A 14,265-nucleotide genomic window follows, 5' to 3' on the forward strand; every position below is an offset into this window, starting at 1 on the left:
AACAAAATAGTATCTTCTGTTTGCACCCCATAACATCCAGGATCTCATGTCCCATTTGTAAACTCTGGGCTCTGAGTTAGCAAGTTCAGTTTCTGAACTTCTGTCAGGTAAAAATGGGAAATTTCCCATTAAAAATGGGAAGTTTTCCAAGAGAGTTGAGAGTAGGGTGAAAAAAGTGTCAAAGTAACCAGATTAGGCCCAACGTAGAGCTAAGACTCATGTCAGTAACCCAAAATTTAACTACATTTCTATGCTTGGTTCTCCCAGAAAAGGAAGGCCTCGGCAAGTAATCTGTGTTTCCCTGTTCAACACAAGTTCCCCAACCTGGCTCTGAGACTTCCCTTTGCTCCATGTAAGGAAAGTAACCTTGCAGTAACCAATCTGTTTCTACCTAGTATGACTTCCCTGTGTCTGCTTCCTTGTGCCTGTGAAAGTCTCTCATTTTATACAGCTTCTGGGAGACCTTTTCTAGCTGCTAGATTGGATGCTGCCCGATTCATGAATTGCTGAATAAAAGCCAGAAGATCAGTAAATTATGGACATTTTTCTTTTAACAGGAGGGTAAGGGGTTTTAGAATGTGAGAAATACAGTGAGTAAAAAATGGAAGTTATTACTGTGAATTATGGATATCGGATTTCTTTGTTGCTTGATTGGAATTACTATCAACTGTGGTGTCTAAATGGGGTGTCTCTAGATCAGCCAATCCCGTGGAAGCTGGTGGGGCACAGGCTGCAGGAGGTAAAAGAATTCTAGTGAGGCAGAACAAAAGAGATAGAAATTTGGGAGCGGCAGGCAGGACAGCAGAGGAGAGACGGTCGGCCATGGGGCAGTGGGTGGGGCTGCTTTCAAGGGGGAAGCTGAGGATGGTGATGTATGGAATTTTTTTTTGGTAACTGTGCTGAGTTGTAAACAGCCCATTGGTTAGTTAGGGCCTATGGATATTTTGAGGTGGGTCACCTTATGGGCCTGTCTGTATTCCATTGCTCAAACCTTTTAACCACCTGTTTGTCTCAAAGCAGCCTCTACATCAACTACTTTTGGTTATTGAATTATTCCTTTATAACTGGAACCCCGCACATATTGAATCATGTAGAGCTTTACTTCACATAAACATAAACCAGAGTTTTACTTTACATAAATCAGCTAGGAGAGTTGATTGAAGGTATATTTGAATAACACTTCCACTAATTTCCTTGACAGTGTCCCTCCCTGCCCCTCCAACCCCAGGCTTTGATAAAACCTACTCTTACGAATTGTTACCAAATGACCACTCTCCAATTCTTTATTCAAGGAAGATTTGGGAACCTTGTTCAAACGCTTCTATACCAAATTCATGCCATAATCCTGGATTTCAATAGCCACAGTACATGGCTCATCCAACAGGATAGCTTTGTGATTAGGGTATCTATTTAATTCCAGTGACCTTCACCTAGATTCAGTGATGGGTTGCCGAAGCCAGTTCATTCCAGCTCTTGAGAGCTGATTGTTCACATCTCTTTCTAGTTCTGCACTCAGTAACATGTTGGTAGCTTGAAATCACCTTGGTGGCAGTATTTACATGATTAAAATCAACAAATACTACAAATCAGGGATTTTTTTAATTTTGAGGACCAGGTTACCAGTAATTGTTAGGATGTCCTTGGAACCACAGTAGAGGGGACGGCCATCTTGCCAGCGCAACCCAATGAAAAGCCCCTAGTAGTGTGCCAGAACGAATTGGAGGTCAACCAATCACTGAGCGACAGCACGACCTGACGCGAAAAAGGCCCACCCGGACCTAAACCCGGAACCCCTGCAGCTTAAAAACCCCACCCCACCACACCTGGGAGCGACTTCCCTGACTTCTCTCTCTCTCTCTCCCCCCCCCTCCCTGAGTCACCGAACCTCGCCCAAGACCTTAGTTCCCAAATAAAGCCTTTGACTGCTAAAATTTTTTAGCCTCTGACTCCTATCTTTACCCTGCCTTACGCCTGACCCTAACAGTAATGACTGCCTCTATCTCACTTAAATTTCTCTCATGCAGATTCAGAAACAACCCGGGACTTGGTCATCAGCCGGAATTGTCCCACACCAGAAATATAAAACTAGAATATTTCATTCTTTAACCACCACCTCAACTCTCAGCTCCCACAGCCCTATTCCCCTATACCTTCTCTTCAATGTCACACTAGACCTTCAGACTCTATTTGTGTATTGTCTATACATCACAGAGGCAGAAAGGCTTCCAGTTGACCATGCGGTACTGCTTCCTTTGATCCTTCATTGAGAAACCAAACAAACTACTCAACATTTATCAATTATCTCCTGGAGTAATGCAAGGTTAATAACAATCCTATTTCTTCAAAAATCAATCAAAATTTGTTTTTACCTTCATCATGAAATGTTCCTGGTTTCTTCTCTTCTTTATTTTATTTAAGTAAGCTATACACATCCAGCATGAGGCCTGAACTCATGACCTCGAGATCAAAAGTAGCATGCTAGGGGTACCTGAGTGGCTCAGTCAGTTGAGCATCTGACTTCAGCTCAGGTCATGATCTCGTGGTTTGTGGGTCCGAGCCCCATGTCAGACTCTGTGTTGACAGCTGAGAGCCTGGAGCCTGCTTCAGATTCTGTGTCTTCCTCTCTGCCCCTCCCCCATTTGCACTCTGTCTGTCTCTCTCTCTCTCTCTCAAAATAAATAAACATTTTAAGAGAATTTTAAAAAAAGTAGTATGCTCTACCAACTGAGTCAGCCAAGGGCCCCTCTTTTCTCTCTCTCTCTCTCTTTTAAATACCTGTTATCTTTGTTTTTAATCAAAAAGGTAAATCAAACAATCAGGCAACACCATTCAGGAGGTTCTGAGTAACAATTCTGGCAGGAAATTATATACAAATACATGTCCTTATAATCTGAAAATGATATGTGTATTTGCAGGAATAAATGGAGGAGGACTAGTGTATTGGTTTCCTGTCACTGCTGTAACAAATTACCACAAACTCAGTTGCTTAAAATGACATAAATTTATTATCTTACAGTTATATAGGTTAGAGGTCCTATACAAGTCTACGAAACTAAAATCAAGGTGTCGACACAGATGCATTCCCTCTAGAGGCTCTAGAGGAGAATTTATTTTCTTGCCTTTTCCAGCTTCTACAGGCTGCAATGGGATCTTCTCTTCGTATTCATATAGGGGGTGAATCTGTTCATATCTGCCAACAGATCTAAAGTGGTTTCTGCCTTTTCTCTTTCAGATGTGCCCTGTATCAACAGACAATTGATCAATTAACTTTCGAATGTCACTTAAAAAGAAACATAATACAAAAATAACAAAAAGAAATATAGAGACAGGAAATGTATTTATAATAATAAAAAAATAACAAAAAGAAATATATAGAGAGACAGACAATGGATTTCTAATGAAAATAGCTGTTCAGTCATACAAATATTCCCATGAGGAATGCCATTTCAGAAAACATCCCCTCAAGGGAACATTTGGGAGAAGCATCTGCTTAAATACGATAAATCCTTGGATTGCGAATAACTTGTTTTGTGAGTGTCCCACAAAATGAGCAAACATTTCTCATAAATTTTAACTTGATAAACGAGCGATGTCTTGCAATACGAGTGGTACATGATGCTGCTGTACATCACATAATCACAACTGAGCCAACAGTTTTCTCTCTCTCACTGTGGGTCTCAGGCCCCAGTGATTTTTCAGAACGTTGGAAGGTGTCCACAACTGACACTACTGTATTTTTTGTCACTTCAAAGCGCCTATGGACAGTCCTTTGCTTTTCCATACAAGAGTAAACTTGGGAATGCTTTCCTTCACTCTAGGTGAGGCGGCCTGCAGATACAGACCCTTTCCTCTCCTGCCTTATTTCCAGTTACATTAAATACATTATATGACAAGTTTATTAATACTGTACTACAGTCAACATTTGTGTGAACATGTACAACGGCCCCCATGTAGAAAAAGATTTCATTGAGCCAATACATAGCAGTGATTCCGTTAGAGATAGTGAAAGTTGTCCTACACAATAACCCTCCTCTCTCTTGTCTCCCTCACCCCAGTCACAAAGATTTTCAAAGGTAAGTAGAGGTTAATTGGTTAGTTTTCTTTATATTTTGCATTTTCTTTATTTTGTATTTATTGTGTATCATTTTACAGTATTGTAATCAATTATATATGAATATTTTGGGGTTGTGGAATGAATCATCTGAGTTTCCATCATTTCTTATGGGGAAATCCACTTTGATATGTAAGTGCTTTGGATTACAAGCATGTTTTTAGAATGAATTATGCTTGCAAACCAAGGTCTTACTGTACTAATATAATACTGTGATGGTCCGGATATTACACATGGACTAAAGTACTTCTACCACAACAACTCCCAAAAGGGGATTCATTAATTGTATTTGAAGGAGAAAGGAATTGAAAATAACTATACTGCAATAGAAAATGACATTTGTAAAAACTTGCTTTGTCATCATACACATAAAGAGCTTAGATACACAGCTAATTATGCTCACATGTTGCTTTGAATACCAGTTGCTAGGGAATGGTAACATCTCCCTATTCTAAACCTAATTTACAGTTTCAGTCCTGTTTCCATATTTTCTGTCTTTGTGTCTTAGAAGCACAGCCACCAGGACTGATGACCTTGAAGTCAAATCAAAATAAGTAACCCAACTGAAGCACAGGCAGAAAAAATTTTTTTCAATTACATTCAAGACATGTGGTACACACTCAAAAGATCTAGCATGTTTGTAATTGGAGTTTCAAAATAAGAAAAGAGAAACAAAAGGGTTGAAGAAATGGTGACTAAAAAAATTGCCAAACCTGATGACAGACATAGACCCACAGATTCAATAAACTCTGCAAATCTTAGGCATGATAAAGATAATAAACTCATACCAAGGCACATCACAGTCAAAGTGTTTACAATTAAAGACAGAAAAACTTAGACGCAACCACAGAGGGGAGAAAAAGACACACTACCTTCAAAGATACAAGAAGACTGAGGGCTGACTTTTAACTAAAGCAGTCAGAAAATAACAGAATGACATCTTCAATGTGCTGGGAAAAAAACCTGTTATCCTAGGGTTTTATGCCCAATGAAAATACCATTCAAAAATTAAGATTAAATAAAGAAGTTTTCAGGGAAAAACAAACAAACTGAAGGGACCTACTGCTATAAGAACTATACTATAAGAAATACTAAATGAAATTCTTCAAGTTGATGGAAAATTAGCCCATTTTAGAAACACAGAATAGTAGAAAGGAATAAAGAACAATAGAATTGGTAAATGTGTAGAGAAACAGAAATAAGTACTAGCAGTTAATAATGACAACAATAATAATGTCTTGTAGGATTTATTACATTTGGAAAAGTACATGATAATAGTACAGTGGCTATAGGGTAGTTTAAAATGGAGTTAAAATATAAATTTCTTAATTTGGGGCAGAAATTATAAAAGTTTTAATTTTAAGTTATCGTAAGTCAAATACATATGCATTTTTTAATCTGTAGGTCAAGGGTAATCACTAAAGATAACAGAAGTATATAATTAAAACACAAAAGAAAGATACAATAATAAAATTAAAATATTTAATTCAAAGAAAGTGATAAAGGAAAAATTAAGAAACTGTGTTAGGGTTCTCCAGAGAACAGAATGAATAGACTGTGTGTACGTATGTAGAAAGAGATTTTATTTTAAGAAACTGGTTCATGCAATTATGAAGCCTGGCAGGCCTAAAATCTATAGGGTAGACCAGCAGGCTGGAGACCCAGAGAAAAGCCAATGTTGTGCAACTCAAGTCTGAAGACAATCTGCTGGCAGAATTCCCTCTTACTCAGGGGAGGTCAATTTTTGTTTTGAATAGGCCTTCAACTATTGAATGAGGCCACCCACATAATGGAGGGCATTCTGCTTTATTTAAAATCCACCACTTTAGGGGCGCCTGGGTGGCGCAGTCGGTTAAGCGTCCGACTTCAGCCAGGTCACGATCTCGCGGTCCGGGAGTTCGAGCCCCGCGTCAGGCTCTGGGCTGATGGCTCAGAACCTGGAGCCTGTTTCCGATTCTGTGTCTCCCTCTCTCTCTGCCCCTCCCCCGTTCATGCTCTGTCTCTCTCTGTCCCAAAAATAAATAAACGTTGAAAAAAAAAATTTAAAATCCACCACTTTAAATGTTAATCTCACCCAAAAACACTCTCACAGAAACATCAAAAATACTATTTGACTAAATATCTGGGCATTGTGGCCCAGCCAAGCTGACCCATAAATTAACCATCATATGAACAAAGAATAGATGGGGAAAATAGACAATAAACATCAACATGGTAGACTTAAATCCAACTTCATCAGAATTTACTTTAAACATCAATAGTCTAAACATTCCAATTTAAAAGCAAAGATTATACAATTGGATTAAAAGACACAAAGCTCAACTATGTGCTGTTTACATAATAATAAGCTTTAATTAAACAACACAGAATGGTTGAAGAAAAAATGGAAAAAAAATTGCCATGCAAACACCAACTGAAAGAAATGTGGTTTCGCTAATATCAAAGTATCTCCCTCTCTCTGCCCCTCCCCTGCTCATGCTCTGTCTCTCTCAAAAGTAAATAAAACATTAAAAAAAAAAGTTTTTTTAAATATCAAAAGTGTGAGACACTGTGAGACAAGAAGTATCACATGAAATAAAGGGTGGGATTTCATGATAAAAAGGGGCAATTCAACAGAAAAGTAAAAATCTTAAATTTGTGTGCAAATTGTTTCACAATTAAAAAGTTAATGCTGACAGAACTATACAGGGAAAAACCCATAATAATTAAGTGCCAATTTTAACACACTTTTCTCAGTAACTTACTGAGTCTAAAAATCTCAGTCAATTTAGCCCTCGCTGCAAGGAGAGGAAAGGTAAAGGAGCTGGAAATCTGACATGGCCTAAGAATCTTGGTACAGAATCTTCTCCAGAGTCCACTCCAGAGGACCTGCTTCCAGTCCTTCTCTCCCTCCTGTGACCTTGCTGTCAAGCTGTTACCTGGAGATGCAGTCATCTTAAGTCTTGACTGGGGCTGACCGAAATTGTTAGAGGCCTAAGTTCCCCACTGGCTATTGGGAGCAGGCCTCAGTTTCTTGCCCAGAGGACTCTCCAGAGCATTGCTTGCTATGTCCTCATGACAGGGCAGCTGGTCTACCCAAATGAATGATGGAAGAGAAGAAGCAAGGAGGAAGTCATGGTGCCTTTTATGGCCTATTGACATCCCTCCACTTCTGCCATATTCCACTTACTAAAAGCTAGTCACTAATTCCTACACTCAAAAGCAGGGAAATGTGCCACCACCCTTTGAAGGAAACAGTATGAAAGAATTTGTGGTCTAATTTGCTGCAGGAATACTCTCTGTTAAGGTTTTTTCCCTAAAATAATGTTTCTAAAAGTTATATACCCCAGCACTGGAGATAGAAAGATAAACAAGAAAGGCAAAAATCTTACAGAACTTCCACTATGACAAAACAATAAATGAGTATAAAAATTAATAATTTTAGATAGTGATAAGTGCTATAGATAGAAAAGGGTACGTAATAGTATCAGGGAAGGTAAATAGAGTAATTTTTGACAGTGTGATTAGACAGGCCTCCCGCAGGTATATTAACATAAATGAGATCGTATACATTCTATTAGATAACCCAACTTTATCATTCAATAAGGCTCTCTGTCTTAACCAGCTAGGGCTGCAATAACAAAATACCATAGTTTGGGTAGCTTAAACAGCAAACATTTATTTCTCATAGATCTGGAGGCTGGGAACTCTGTCAAGGTGCCAGTCAATTCAGTTCTGGCGAGCACTTACTTCACGGCTTTAGTGTCCTTACATGGCAGAGAGAAGAGAGCTCAGGTCCCCCTCTTCTTATAAGAACACTAATCCCATCATGGGGATCCCACCCTTGAGACCTCATCTAAACCTAATCACCTCTCAAAGGTTCCACCTCCAAATATCATCACACTTAGGGTTAGGTCCTCAATACTTGAATTCTAGAAGGTCAAGTTTCAAGCTGTAGCAGGTGTCTTTCATATCTATACACTAATAGCTTTCCTTTATTTATTTACTTAAATTTTTTTTTGTTTATTTATTTTGAGAGAGAGAGCAAGTGGGATAGGGGTAGAGAGAAAGGGGAGAGAGAGAATCCCAAGCAGGCCCCACAGTGTCAGTGCAAAGACCAATGTGGGGCTTGAACTCACAAACTGTGAGATCATGACCTGAGGTGAAATCAAGAGTTGGATGCTTAAACCAAGTGAGCCACTCATGTGCCCCTCTATACACTAATATCTTTCCTTTAAAACTATATCCATCTTGATGAAAATTTGTTTTCTTCCCCAATTGTAAACAATGCTGTGATTAATACTCATATTGTATCATATGTGTGTGTATATATATATATATACACACACACACACACAATACCTTTGTGTGCATGTATAAATATTTCTATAGGATAAGTGCCTACAAGTGAAATTACTTGGTCAAAAAAAGCACGATTTAAATTTTAGATAACATCACTTCAGAAAGGTTGTAAAAACGTACACCTCCTCAAAAAAGGGTAAACACTGTTTCTGTAGTAGCTGTCAGTATAAACATATATATCAAAAGATTTTATAACAAAAGACTTTATATACAGCTGACCACTGAAGGAGGTGGGGTGGGGAAACGATCCTTTGCATAGTTGAAAAGTCCACATGACTTTTTAAAATAACTTTGACTCCCACTATTGGCCAGAAGCCTTACTGATAATATAAACAGTTGATTAAACACATTTTGTATATGTATTATACACTGTATCTTTACAACAAAACTAGAGAAAAGAAAATGTTAAGGAAATCACAAGGAAGAGAAAATACATTTACAGTGCTGTACAGTATTTATTTTTAAAAAATCCACATGGACCTATGCAGTTCAAACCCATGTTATTTACCTGTATTTCTATTCTCTTACAGATGGGCCATTCTCAGTCTTCATTTTATCTGATCAATCTGTTAACATTTAACATTGTCCCCTCTTCCACAAATCACTTTCTTCACTTATCTTCTGAGGCTATATGCTCTCCTGGTTATCCTCCTAACACACTACACTCCCCTTTTCGATCTTTCCTCCTGGTTCCCCCTCATCTCCTTGAATTTGACCATTCCCTTGGTCAAATGACATGTAACTTCACAGAATGAAATACCACATCTCCAACTAGATGTCTAAGAGACATCTAAAAAGCATCTAAAGCTGCATTCATAAGCTTAACTCAAAAACCTCATCCTTTCACAGCATTACCTTATTTTAACTTCGTAAACTGCGACTCCATCTTTCCAGTTGCTCAAACCAAATCCTTTTTCTCTTACATCCCAACTCCTCTCTTCTGTCAGATTTCTGCTCAAGACAGATCCTGCCTCCTACCACTGTTCCTATACTCCTGGTTTGCCAAATGCCATGTCTTGGGGCACCTGGGTGGCCCAGTTGGCTAAGCGTCCAACTTCAGCTCAGGTCTTGATCTTGCAGTTCATGGGTTTGAGCCTCACGTCGGGCTCTGTGCTGATAGCTGAGCCCGGAGCCTGCTTTGGATTCTGTGTCTCCCTCTCTCTCTCGGCCCCTCCCCAACTCCTGTAGTCTCTCTCTCAAAAATTAAATAAACATTGTTTTGTTTTTAATGCCACGTCTCAATATCTAAAATTAGGGTGTTTCTTTAATTGCTCATGGTCTCCTCTGCCAGAATATTAGACGAGGGTAGGAATTTAGCTGGTTCGTTATGGTATCTCCAGCATCTAGAGCAGTTTTATGTTGCTGTTTGCATAGTGGTGACTCAATAGTTATTTGCTCAATAAATGAGTGAACGGTACAGGTCATACATAGATATAATTGAAAAGCAGGCTGATGAAGTGGCAAAGGCAATACATTTAGAGATAAGGCATCGAGGGTTGGGGTTTAGCCTGGGCACAGCTATGTTTAGGCAATTTATCCTTCAATGTTGATTTGTTCACATGTAAAATGGGGTTTATGCCATATTCCTCAGCAAATGAAGCAGTTGATACAGTATTTCTTTGGACTGCAATACACAAGTTTCACCACTGGCAACACCTAGGAAAATATGCTTCGAGTCTCCTCTTAATTTCATCTACTCAGGTATAACACGATTTGAGTGTACATCTTCAGAGTCTCTTATATACAGTACACTGTACCTTTAAAGGTCCACTTGTGCAAACTTTTGAGAATAAAGGCAATTACTAGGGAAAAAATGCCAGAGTCTAATACCACTATGGTGACGGCTACACAACTATGTATATATGCTAACAATCATTAACTGCACACTTAAAACAGGTGAATTTTATGCTATGTAAACTACATCCCAATAAAACCGTTAATAAAAACCCCTCAGATAAAAAAATGAATCACGTTCAATAAGTAAGCGCTGCCATCGGTTAGACACGGTTTAGGAAAGAAACCCCGGTATTTGGTAGAGTCCAAAGTGACCTGAACAACCTGTCTTCAGAACTGCATTGGGATAACTAAGCTGAAAGCTGTTAAGAACCTAGCCAGGTTCCTCCAGCAAAGAAAGCTTCATACTCGGAAACTGGCGGTACCAGTCCTCACGAGATACCTCCCTCCGGTCCTGTTCTGCAAGCAAAACCCCATCTCACTTCTGCAGAGTGGACGCCTGCGGGGAGGTGGTCTCTCTCCCCCAACAACCCCCCCCCCCCCGCCCCACACACACACGTGGGTCACTTGAAGTCTAATTCAAGTAGCGTCCGTCCTCTCCAACCCCAGATCTGCGCGGGGAAGCTGACGACCCTTCTCGCACTGACCGACCCCGAGGTTACCCCGGGCACTGGGAGCCACGCGGCGCTCCAGCTCAGAATGGCCTCGCACAGCGCATAGGCTTCGACCTTGGCCAAGGAGTCACCTGAGTTTTTAAAACGGTTACGGGGGCCGCCCGGACCCTCCGACTTGGGGCCGTGGGCGCCACCAGAGCCTGCCCGCGCGGGAACTCGCTCAGAATTCCCCCCGGGTAAGCACCGCGCGCGCAGCCGGGAACGCCCTGGCCGCCAGTGCCCCGCTCCCGCGCGCGCGAAACTGTTCTCCCGCGAGACCGCCCCTCCTTTGGGCTGGGCTGGAATCGCGAGGTCCCCGCCCCACACGAAGGCGCGAACTGAAACGGCTGTTCCACCCTCCAATCATTTCCGCCAGCGAGTCACCAGCAAGGTCCTCTGCGTCTTTTTCTCCCACTTCCGCCTTCAGCGTCGCTCGTCTACCGCCCCGATTACGAGCGTCTTCCGTTCCCGCCAGTCGCAGCATCCCCGGCGCAGCCTAGTTCGGCGCGGCGCAGGCGCAGTAGTGCGGGTCGTCTGCACCGTAGCTAATCACGGGCGGGGCTGCTGCGCGCAGCCCGGGAAAGGATCCCACCTGCGTTTTGGCCGCATCCATTGTAGAATCTTGAATGGGACTCCTGCCCAGGCACGTGGTTTCCGTAGAAGCAGCTGCACTTGTCCCTAGCATGTGTTGGGCCGCGGGCGAGCGTTCAGAGTAGGGTGGTCCTCATGGTCCCTCTTTTGCGGAAGGGGACACTGCACATAGGACCGGAGAGAGGTTGTTGATCTCCCAGCCTTTCACGCCTGAATATGGCCCTTTCATTTGAGGGAACGATCTCCAGACAGAAAGTGCCTGGCTATGCCTGCTGGCTCCTGTGTTGGGTTAACAAGCTCCATTATTCTGACCCGAAAAATGTTGCTGCTAGGCTAGTTGTATGATTGGGAAAAGATGGGATACAATAGGCAGAGAGGGAAAGGTCAGGACCTGAGGTCTCAGGGTGAGGAAAATCACCTATTTTGGAACAATGCTGGGAGTGTCTGACCTTAGCAAACTCCCTCAGGCATAAGGTTCCTCTTTGGAATGTAACAGACACCAGCTACTCCCCCTCAGGATTTCCTCAGGAATTAGATCAAAGACCTAACTAAAAATCAGTACCATAAAACATATGACCCGCAAGGAATGGTATGGTCATAGACATACAATGGAAATGAGCCAATCAGCAATGGATAACCCAGCTCGTAGAGCTATCAAGCCAGTTAGGGTAGAACCTGAGAAGGAACAAGGGGGAAGAGAAAGAGAGGGTGACCAGAATCTTCTATAACAAAGGTCCTTGCCTATTTTCCGGGGGCACTCACTTTGGAATGCTCCCTCTCTGTAAGGAGAGCTTTCTTTCATACTATTCTTCCTTTCTGATCTTATACTCCAATAAACTTTTGCCTGCTGCTCACTTCGTGTCCACCTCTTCATTCTTCAAAGCAGCGAGACAACGAATCCTGGGTTTTGAGGTAAAAAAAAAAAAAAAAATCCTGCAACAATTGGGGCTGCCTGAAACCCCAGAGTCACATGTCAGAAATCCAGGCCACACTTCCTAATTTTGAGGTCAATTTTAAAATGTTTTGTTCAACCCAACACTTGACCAAGGGTTATAAGGCTGGTTAATAACAGACAGGCAACAAGAACTTTCTCCTTCCAGGCCGCTGCTTTCCCCACTGTTAAGAGTTTTACTGCATGCTAAGTGGAGACCCATAAATTTACCATTTCTCCTCAAACCCATGCTGTCTTCCATTTGCCACATCCCCAGTCTTAGACCTAGAGTCACTTTCTAGTTTGGCCCCTAAGAAAATTCATCAATCCAGTTGACCCCCCCCCCCCCCCCCATCCCACAAATGAAGGAGATCTGATTGCTTAGCTAGTGGATCTGGTTGTCATTGTTAACTCTACTTTTGGTCATTTGGGCAGTTTCTAGTTTGGGGCGATTATCAACAATGCTGCCATAATCTGTAAATGTCTTTTTGTGGAATCTATTACGCATTTCTACTAGGTAGGTATACATGTAGGAGTAGAATTGCCTGTTTAAAGCCATGCATGTATTCAGTTTGGGTACATGTGAACTATGGTAGGCAGAATAATGGCTCCCCCAAAATGTCTATGTCCTGATCCCTGGAATCTGTATTTTGGGCTACCTGGCAAAAGGAAATTAAGGTTGCTCATCAGCTGACTTTAAAATAATTATTTTGGATTGTCCAGGTGTGGCCAGTGTAATCACAAGAGTACTTAAAAGGGGAGGAGGGAAACAGGATGGAGAGAACTAGAGAAATGGTAGCGTGAGGAAGGCTGGGAGGGCCTGATGTCCTTGGTTTTGAAGGTGAAAAGTGGCAGCAATGAGCCAAGAGGATGTGCATCTTCTAGAACTTGGGGAAGGCAAGGAAATAGATTTTCTCCTCTCCAGAAGTGACATGTAGCCCTGCCAACACCTGATGAAACTTCCAGAAATGTAGGATAACAAATATTGTTCCAGCCAGAAAGTTTGGACAATTTGTTACAGCAGCAACAGGAAACAAATACACTGCCACAACTGCTTCCCAAAGTAGTTTTGTCAATTCATAGACTTAGGGCGCTTTGAAAAAATATCCAGGCTTCAGCCCTATACCTCTCTAACCGAACTGGTATCTCATGATGCGGGGGGGGGGGGGGGGGGGGGGGAAGGTGGGAGGGGGTGGCACAGTGGTAATTAAATTCATTAGATGATTCTGATACATCCTGAAGTTGAGAACTACTTATCTGAAGCCTTAAAGCTAAACCCAGTTCTCATCATTGAAGAATGTGGTAGTGATTTGACCACAGGATTGAAAGCAGTTCTCATAAAGACAGTTCCGGATGCTAGAAGGGTCCTTCTCCCTTGTCTACTCAAGAATTAGCATAGCTAAAAAGAAAAAAAAAAAAAAAAGAATTAGCATAGCCAGGGGCCACAGGGGGCCACTGGAGTCCATGGCTGATGCACTGAAGCCCAGCGGGTCTACTAAAGGGAAGCCTTTTAAGCTCCTAGGAATGTTAGATGTCAAAAACATTTCCTGTGCACAGGATCTGATTATCACCAAGTTCATTGGTGTCTCTTGTGGCTGGACAGTTCTTGTTAACTAGTAGAATTAGAAGATCATGTGATGTTGGAGTAAGACTCATCTTCATGCCTTTAAGATGCTGGTTCCATTGTAGGTATAGTTATGTAAAGCAAAGAATCCAGGAAAGAATTGCCAGAGAAGGAATTAAAAATATGATTTTTCCTGAAAGTACCCACCCTCTTCCTGAAATGAAACAAACCAATGACAACAGCAGCAAGTAAGCGATGTTAAGCACAGAAAGCCCAAATGCAGCTCACTGAAGTCAGTGTGAACAAAGCTGAGGTCAACTAGGGGCACGTGGGTGGCTCA

The 14,265-nt window shown here is 41.6% G+C and overlaps 1 long non-coding RNA gene across 1 annotated transcript; it reads right to left on the reverse strand.

Moving 5' to 3' along the window:
* Positions 1 to 2,986: 2,986 nt before the first annotated feature.
* On the reverse strand, positions 2,987 to 12,669 carry LOC128316054 (uncharacterized). The gene is made up of 2 exons (XR_008299453.1): positions 11,196 to 12,669; positions 2,987 to 3,239 (listed from the first exon to the last, which is right to left on the reverse strand). It is a non-coding gene; the product is annotated as an uncharacterized LOC128316054 (long non-coding RNA).
* Positions 12,670 to 14,265: the final 1,596 nt, after the last annotated feature.

The sequence above is a fragment of the Acinonyx jubatus genome, chromosome B3 (assembly GCF_027475565.1).
Source record: "Acinonyx jubatus isolate Ajub_Pintada_27869175 chromosome B3, VMU_Ajub_asm_v1.0, whole genome shotgun sequence".
Taxonomy (NCBI): Eukaryota; Metazoa; Chordata; class Mammalia; order Carnivora; family Felidae; genus Acinonyx; species Acinonyx jubatus.